This window comes from Poecilia formosa, unplaced genomic scaffold (assembly GCF_000485575.1).
Source record: "Poecilia formosa unplaced genomic scaffold, Poecilia_formosa-5.1.2 Scaffold264, whole genome shotgun sequence".
Classification (NCBI taxonomy): domain Eukaryota; kingdom Metazoa; phylum Chordata; class Actinopteri; order Cyprinodontiformes; family Poeciliidae; genus Poecilia; species Poecilia formosa.
This window is the reverse complement of record NW_006800203.1, coordinates 148,864-157,919: the sequence shown is the minus strand read 5'-3', so window position 1 is coordinate 157,919 and position 9,056 is coordinate 148,864. Positions and strand designations below refer to the sequence as shown.

The following is a 9,056-nucleotide window of genomic DNA, read 5'->3' as shown; positions in this document are numbered from 1 at the left end:
TCATCAGAATAACAGATGGAGCTTGATGAGGGGACAAGGCAGTAGCCTGATGCCTTTGCAGTTGAATCCATAAGTTGCGTTGAGCTGTGAGTTGAGTCATGAACAGGCCTCCATGTTGGCTGAGAACCTGACTGGTTTCCATAGATGATGGCTGTTGGCAGTGTTGTGTTCAAGACCACCTAACCCGAGACCGAGACAAGACCAAGACCAGCGGCCCGAGCTGCATGACACAATAAAATGTAAAATATGATCAAAATTGCTTCTCAAAATAATCTGAAAGATCCATATTCCCATTAAAACACCTAGATATTAAATACTTAATGCATTTTACCAATATTAAATATTCCATTTCTGTGCTACAATGTGTGATGGTCTCGTGCCAACCCTAAAAACATAACACCCTGGGCATTTGCCCATATTGCTCATGTAAGAGACCACCACTGTCTGCACCATTAAACATAGCAATTGAGGCAATGCCCTGACGGTAAATAACGCTCAACTATGAACACTGACCAATGAGCAACAAGCAAGAAGTAACCAAACAGAAGGCGCTCATCGTGACTGTTTTCACTCTCTCTCCCAGTACATGAAGCCAGGTAGTCTGACACCATGGCAGACATTACAGCTGCATGACATAGATCATCATACACTTGGTTATTAACAGTTGTATGGCATCCAGCTGCAGCCAGACCTGCTTTAAATACACTTTGAAACCACGACAACGCATGTTGTCGTGGTTGAAACCACGCATGTTGAAACCATGCGTGGTTTCAATATGTTATATTATGTCACAACATAATATAACATATCATATTATGTTATGACATAATATGATATCTAGTTATCATGTTATGTCATATTATAAACAATTTAATGACTTATTTTCGTCATAACTTGCTGCGTATGGTGAACTGACAACTCCTCTGACGGTCGGGCTTCTTAATGCGCATGCGCAGGCATGGTACTCACTGCATGTTTGCTATTCTGACAGCGTATGGTAATCTGATAGCTCTCAGTGAGTGACACTCCAGTCCTATCTAATAAGTAAAGAGCCGTGGAGAAGAATTGACTGTTTCTGAATGTCACCTCACTATATTGCAGACTTTTGGACATAGCGTTGTCCCAGATATGCGACAAGTCAGTCAACACCTCCGCACAATAATTCGGGCAGTGAGTGACTTTTTTTCATCACAAATTCTTATGTGTCTCTGCAGCTAGCTTTGCTAACATCACGTTAACGGAGCTTACCTTCTTTGAGCTACTTTTCTAAGTGACGAAAAAAGTTAGACGTAATCCCCACCGTCTGTGAAAGTGAAGCGATGTTGAGTTAGCTGTGGCCATCGGATTTCTTACTATTTTTGCAGCGCTATTATATTACTGACGATTAGACAAACATTTTCTGCCGCTGAGAGAAAACCACTGCGCATGTCCTGGAGCGCCGCGCGCGAGTGAAAGGTGGGGAGGGGAAGTGGAGGGGGGAGTAACACGTAGTTGCTTGGATTTTAATCGGTGCGTTTTGCATCCACTGAAAACAAAGATGTTAATAAATAAACAGGACAGTATGATGTACGTTTAGTGATATTTTCACAGTTGCGGTCTCGACTTGTCTTGAAATAAAATGCCGAGTCCTCAGAGCTCGAGACCGAGACAAGACCGAGACCAAATGCGGTTGAGTCCGAGACGAGACCGAGACCATCAAAAAATGGTCTTAAGACCGGTCTCGAGACCTAGACCAACTTCGAGTACCACAACACTGGCTGTTGGATCTCTGTGAAGATTTGTTCTATTTTAGGGGCAGTATTTCCTGTCGAATGCAAACTAGTTGATTTTATGTGAGTAGATTGAATCAGAACATTTGATGGTCACTTGGATTCTGGTTGCTATGGTAATTAACTGTTGAGGGGAAGCTCTTCTTCCTGCACATCAAACTTCACCAAAGTATGGTACACATCTGGTAATATATTATTATTACTGTATAATAACTTAGTTGCCATTTTGAACTTTATGGGCCCAATATTCTATGTCAGCATAAATATGTTAGAAAATGTAGTGTAATCAAAATGTTAGTTCAGATTTCTGTGAATCAATATTGATCTGCGATGTTTTAAATCGCAATTCACAACATGAGTGTGCCACTGCAAACACGCATATTGTAACACCCACTTCATTTTAGTCCTTTAAGCATTACTTGTATATAGCACTTATATGTCTGGAATGAATAAAGTTATTAAGGGTTCATTTTCCAGGAACATGTGGTAAATGTCCAACATGCATTTTATGAAGAATCTTCTAAATTAGTCTAAATCAGTTTTGTTCTATCTGAAAATAATTATCATGGTTATTCACTGGCTAACTTTTGGACACACCATCTACTTCAGGATTCTTCTTCTTTTGGCGGTTTTCTTTTCTCACATGACTGAATAATTTCTAATGAAAATCACATCGCTATTCTGCAGCCTGTGAGCATCATTCAGTTCATGTACTGAACATTCCCATAGAATTCAAAATGACTGACTGGTGCTTCATGAGGTTTACTGCTTTCTGTCATTTCTTCCTCTTTTGCAGTCAGAATTTCAGTGGTTTGTGGCTCATTAAAGAGTTAGTGTCCTGGTTTTGTTAAAAAATATATTTTAATACAATAAAACATAAATGGGGAGAGCTGAACAGATCCAGGGTGAAAATGGCTGATGATGTAAAGAGGTGAAGGCTGTGTGAAGTTCACAGGTCATGTTGAGGGATGCAAACTCTGTACTTTAAAAGCAGGTTCTATTCTTACTGCATTATAATAACACCCCATTACAATGCAGATGATGCGCAGAGGTTCTAAACATGCAGATTAAAATAGTGTGATAAGCAAAACTGCAATTAATTCTGTCGCTATGTGTACATAAATAATATTTAATCTTAATGGAAATAGTATTTATGAGGTGGAAGAATGATCACATTATTCTTTTGTCATTTTGCTTCCATATATTTATCCCCTGAGGTCATTTTACTTTCGGACAGTCGTTAGGGGAGAGCATCTAAAAGTTTCTACAAAAGTTTTGGGACATGACTGGTTAAGAAATTAGACTCTAGTGACATGTTTCATACAAACATCCATCCATCCATTTTCTGTACACCCTTGTCCCTTAGTGGGGTCGGGAGGGTTGCTGGCGCCTATCTCTAGCTAACGTTCTGGGCGAGAGGCAGGGTACACCCTGGACAGGTTGACATCCTGTGTGTGTTGCAGGGCAACACACAGAGACAGACAGAGCAAACAACCATGCACACACACACCTAAGGAGAATTTGGAGAGGCCAATTAACCTGACAGTCATGTTTTTGGACTGTGGGGGGAAGCCAGAGAGAACCCACACATGCACAGGGAGAGCATGTATGCAAACTCCATGCAGAAAGAGCCCGGGCTGGGAATTGAACCCAGAACCTTCATGTTGCAAGGCAACAGCTCTACCCCAACTGCACTACTGTGCAGCCCCTCATACACACATATTTCAGGAATATTTTACATTTGTGTTCCTTTTATCAACTTTTTTTCTATAATAAAGACCCCTATACAGATGTCTGCTTGCAGTGAGACATATTCTGCTGAAGGCTTCTTTCTGAGATATAACTGTTTTTAACTTCCTACCGTTACCAAGTGCATGCATGATGTATTGTTGGCTAACTGCAGTCACTACAGATTGAAAACTTTGTCAGTAAGTGTTGTTAAGTGAATTTGACTGAATTAGAATAGATGTAAATCATTTTGCATCTGCTTGTGTTTGGATTCAGTGTTTCTGTGTGGATTTAGTCTGTTGATCTTATAAAGTACATTAAGACGACACTTATTAAGCACTATGGAATGGAATTTATTTTCCTGTTCATCCATATTTCTTTGGAAAAATTTCAACACTTTAAAATTGTTCAAACAATACCTGATTGCGTGAAAAATAAACAAACCAAAAGACACTTGGGCTGTGAATATCCGCTAGAGGTATAAGAGCAGCTGCTAAAGCAAGAGAGGTGAAGGAAGACACCTTACTGAGGCTGTTCTTAGCAGTTCATGTTTGGGTTGGCAGAGTGGAAGAAGCTGCAGGGTCAATCCCTGCCTCCGGCTTAGCTCAGGATCCCTCAGACAGACTGAGCTGCTTGGAGCTCTCCGCATATCTCACAGATTGAAAGGTAAAAAGCCTAAACCTCCATATTTGACAAGCTGTCATTGTGTGTTAGTCATGTGTGCAGTAGTGTACGTGCAAGCATGTATGTGGGCGGTGAGCTACAGAGTTCATACGGGAGGGAAGCCAGTTTCTTGCCACATAAACACAACCATCATAGTTTTCCACAAGCAGAAAAAAGCCGTACAAATCCGAGGGACAAGTGTCCAGAGAGGAAGCCTTTGTTTACTGGCTACTGGCTGCTGAGGTTTGGCAACTGCTCTGTAAATCTGAGCCCTAAGTTTAACCACAGCAGCAAATATAACAGTTAATGACGGAGTCTCACAAGTCAGATTGTGTTCACAGAATGCCTCTCTGGTCTGCAAAAACACAACATAAGTGATTATGGTGAACAACAAGTTAATGAGTAATTTATGGCTTTATTTATATAACAGTATTTTTGTGCAAATAATATTTAATCTAAATGAAAATAGTATTCATGGGGTGGAAGAATGATCAAACTTGAAAATCTTTTTCTCACCTCACATCATTCTTTTGTCATTTTGGTTCCACAAATTTCTCTCCTGTGGTCATTTTGCTTTCCAACAGCATCTAAAAGTTCCTTTAAAAGTTTTGGACATGACTGGTTAAGAAATCAGACTCTGGTGACATATTTCATACAAACAGACACAGAGGGTTGGAGATTATGTGAGAAATTCCAGGGACATTTTAAGAGCACAAAATGTATCCCACCTTTCTGTAATCATTAAGATGCTTCTTAAGATTAAATAAAATATTCAAAGATTGATGTTCTTTTCTCACTCTTATTTTTTATATGCTTAACTTCAATTGTGGTGCAGCCAAAAACCAACACATGACATACACAGGAATGTATTCAACCCCATCTTACCTGCACAAGGTCCATTTTACTGTTTCCAAATATGCTATTGAATCAAAATCTAGTTTTATTCAATGGAGATGAATTTATTTATTCTTTCTAAATCAATACACAAATTGATAAAACAAATAAAAGGCATGCCCTCTTCAGGTGAGTAAACAGACGTTTCCAGCCCACCGGTTCTGCAGGCTGTTTACACAGGGAAGAGACGAGGATCTAACTAAGCTGCTTGTCCTGAAGTCTAAACAGGTGAAATCCTTTAAGACGGCCCGATCACCAGGTGACAGTCGCCTGTCTGTCAGTGCTCTGACTCCGCTTAGCGATGGATTGGAAGTAAACAAACAGGAGTGAAAGGGGTGTGAGAGATGAGTCATCAGTTCTGGGCTGCCTGTGCTGTCTGCATGCCTCAGTCTGCTCAACATCCGCTCCCCTGAAGGCCCTCGTCACCACAGGCATACTTCAGCAATTACCTCCTCGCCCACACACTGTCAGTCACATGGGCTGTAATAACAGGCTGTCGCACTGTCCTACTCCAAACCCGCTCACCAGAACTCTGCAGCCACACACACATACACACACCCACGCCACACAGCGTACAAATTCTGATTGCCAAGGCGACACATGCTGCTATAAAAATGGTATTATTTCAAAAGGATTTCAGAAGTTTGAACATTATATTTTTTCTTCATATTCATAATATAAACAGTATGTTAATAAACATTAACAAGAATTCTGTAATCCTAAACATAAACTGATGGATGAAATTTTATTAAATCTAATTCTAAGTATAAATATTCAAAAAGTGATAAATCCATCATGCAGTACGATGCCAGATGGAAACTCCAGTTATGCCAAAAACAGAACAGTTTCCCTTGTGTTGTTTACACAACTGTCAACCCGCGGGGTTGACTGTTTATTGTCAACTGTTTATTGCCAATAAACAGTTCATTATTTCATTACTTTGGCTGAATCATGATAAACTGCCACCTTATGCCTTATGTAACCGGCACAAAATAATCATATTTTATTTTGGCGGGTCAAAGTGACGGCCCACTTTAAGTTCCGGGTCATAGGTTAACTCGGATCTCCATTGCTGTGTGCTGCTGTCGCTGTGGCTAACTGCTCGTCTTGGCGTCTTCTAAACGTTTGGAAGAATACGGCTGGATCGAGGCTTAACAACACAGCCTAAGGATTTAATTGGGTGTTTTCTATCTACCGCTCGACGGTGAGTGGTTTGTTTTAAGTACTTTAGGTTTTCTTTTTAATAGAAATGCGGTGGCGACACACCCACTCAATTTATGTGTTAATGGTTGAAAATTGGTGTTATTGACTAAAAGGTCATTCGTTTTTTGTTAATTTTGTGGCCGAATAGATTATATATTGTCAAAATATTAAATAGGCCTTTTGATTTTTGTAAATTTGTCCTTTTAGGATAGTTTTAGTTACTTCTCATTTATTTTGTTGACGGCCTATAGAAATCTGGGTTTGGTTAATTTTTTTTTGAGCTGCGCAACGAAACAAAAGAAAAATAGGAAAACAATTGTTTGAAATAATACAGAAGTCGATTAAGTTTAATTGACACTGCTGCCAATTAAACTTGGGTATAACTTGAAAGTGCACTTTAATTTGAATCCAACTTTAATTTGATCTGTACCCTTGATTTGTAACTTTAATTTGGATCTAACTTTCATTTGATCTGTACCCTTGATTTGTAACTTTAATTTGGATCTAACTTTAATTTGAATCTGTAAACTTGATCGCGATCTTTAATTTGAAATTCATTTCAAAGATTCCTGAGAAATACTCTATGGAATATAGCTATAATTTTTTTAATTTTTGAATGTTTAGTTATTTTGGATAATAGTTTAACCCTGTTTGAATGTGAAAGCTAATTTGTTTTATTTATATTTATGACCTTGTTTAGGTCAGGGTTTTTTTTCCACCCCCTGTGTCAACCCAGGATGGCGAGCTAAGGATCACCGCAGCTTTACTGTAGGAGTTAAATGAACCAAGCTACTTTCTCATTCTGGATCTATTTGCACTGGATCATGGACAAAAAAACAGTCAGATAATTGATTGATGGACCATTAATCACCCTGGACTCACAAATGGACTCAAAATAGAAAAAAACTCTTGGGTGTCATCAGGGTTTATTGTTTTTGTTGTCGTTTTGTTTTTTTCCTGGTTGTGTCTTTTGGTTATATTCATAGCAAATCACTGTTATTATAAATATCATTATTATTATTGCATATCTTCCTAAATATATGAAAAAAAAACACAAGCTTGAATACAATAACTTCAATTTACTTTCTGTCTGTGTTTTATTCACACACACGGGCTCCATAGTCGAACCTATTTGAGTGCCTATTATTATATTTGGCTGTAGTCAGGCACCTAGCCTTAATTAGCGTTACACTTAGAAATCAAAACTAGCTTAACTGCTACATTGCTTTCATAGGCTTAGCTCTTTTTTCTGTTGAAGGTAGCCAATGTTTCAATTATATTTAGCTCTCTAACTCTTACTTTAATAAGAAGAGTTTGAAACGGGAGTGAGCTGAGCGTTAGTACGGAGCCGAGAGCAGAGGAACTATTGCAGCTGACAGTAAAAAAAAGAAATAAAGTATGCCTTTATTTCTTACCATCTTCAACGTAGAGCATTTGAAACCACAAAATAAAATATGAATATTTTTCTAGAAAACTCTGATGTTGACCTTTAAGTTTAAGTTATGATACTTCTCAAACATTCAATTCCTACATATTTATAGGTTTTAACATGCCCCCCCCTAAAAAGACAAACGTTTAAAGCAACTTAAGTTATAATTTAAATAACACATGAGAACATTGAGAACCACTGCAATAAATCAATATTTATGAGGAATTTTATTAAGTGGAGTTACTTATTAAAACTTGTTTTTATTTAGAGGCTTAAGTTTTTGTAAAGGTATAGCAGAGATTAGATCTTTGACTCTGAACCAAACTCATCTAAGCAACATTTGAATCTTAGTTTGATTTCTATGGGTCTCAACAGGTTGTTTACTGAGAAAAACACTTTTGTCATTCATTGCTACTTGTCATTTTTGGTGGTGCAGCTTGACCACACACAAAAAATTAAACCACATTTTATGTTACATTTTACTGTAACTTTGCCGAACCCCTCTCCCCAAAATTGCTCTTAAAATATTTCCCAGTTTTTGGTCCCCCCCCAAAAAATGAGATGGGATTTACGCGCTTGGTTTACAGGTGTCTAAATACTTGGGGCAGCTGTGCCTCCTTATGCCTCTGGCCACTGAGACATCTACCCACCGGCCAGAGTAGACATCTTGCAATTGCACAGTTGTTAGTTTGATTCCAGATTCCTCCTGTTGCAACCCGAAGAGTCCCTGGGCAAGGGACTTAACCCTGAGTTAAGAATAGGTGTCTGAATGTGAGTGTGACTGGATAAATGTATTTCTAGTGTAAATATTTGACCATAAAGTTTTGATTTGAATTCAACTCATTTACCATCTATCAAAACATTTAGCCAGAATGTAAAAGTGGTGTGAGTGTCATACATCACTGCTGCTTCAACAGGACTAAAGAGGAAAGTTACCCACCTGCTGGCATTCCAATACACTAAACTAATTCACTATTGGCAGCATTACTACGCAAATAGGAGTTGAAACATTTTATAGTTCTGGAGCAGATGAATACTAAGCAGGAAAAACAAATATGAAAAGTATTTCATATTTGCCATCACCCTGTTCATGACCTTGTGAAGATGCTGACTTAAGCATCTTAACATGAAACGCATCCTGTAAAGGCATAGGCTAAAAGGAGGCTCAAGAAGAAGTCATTACTCCTGAGCAACACAAAAAGTTACAGTTTGGAAATGTAGTCAGACCTTAATGTCTGAGATGTTCTGTGGTCTGATGAAGCTAAAATTGAGGGGTTTGAATGTGAAGACTGATGTTACATTTGTAGATGAACAGAGGAATCTTACAAGCCTGATAACTCTATCCTAACATGTTGTACTGTTCTGTTGCA

General features: G+C 38.5%; 1 long non-coding RNA gene across 1 annotated transcript; it reads left to right on the top strand.

The window, feature by feature from the left end:
- The first annotated feature begins 6,078 nt into the window (after positions 1–6,078).
- LOC107838487 (uncharacterized) lies at positions 6,079–7,339 on the top strand. Its single transcript, XR_001664563.1, has 2 exons — positions 6,079–6,258; positions 6,958–7,339. It is a non-coding gene; the product is annotated as an uncharacterized LOC107838487 (long non-coding RNA).
- Positions 7,340–9,056: the final 1,717 nt, after the last annotated feature.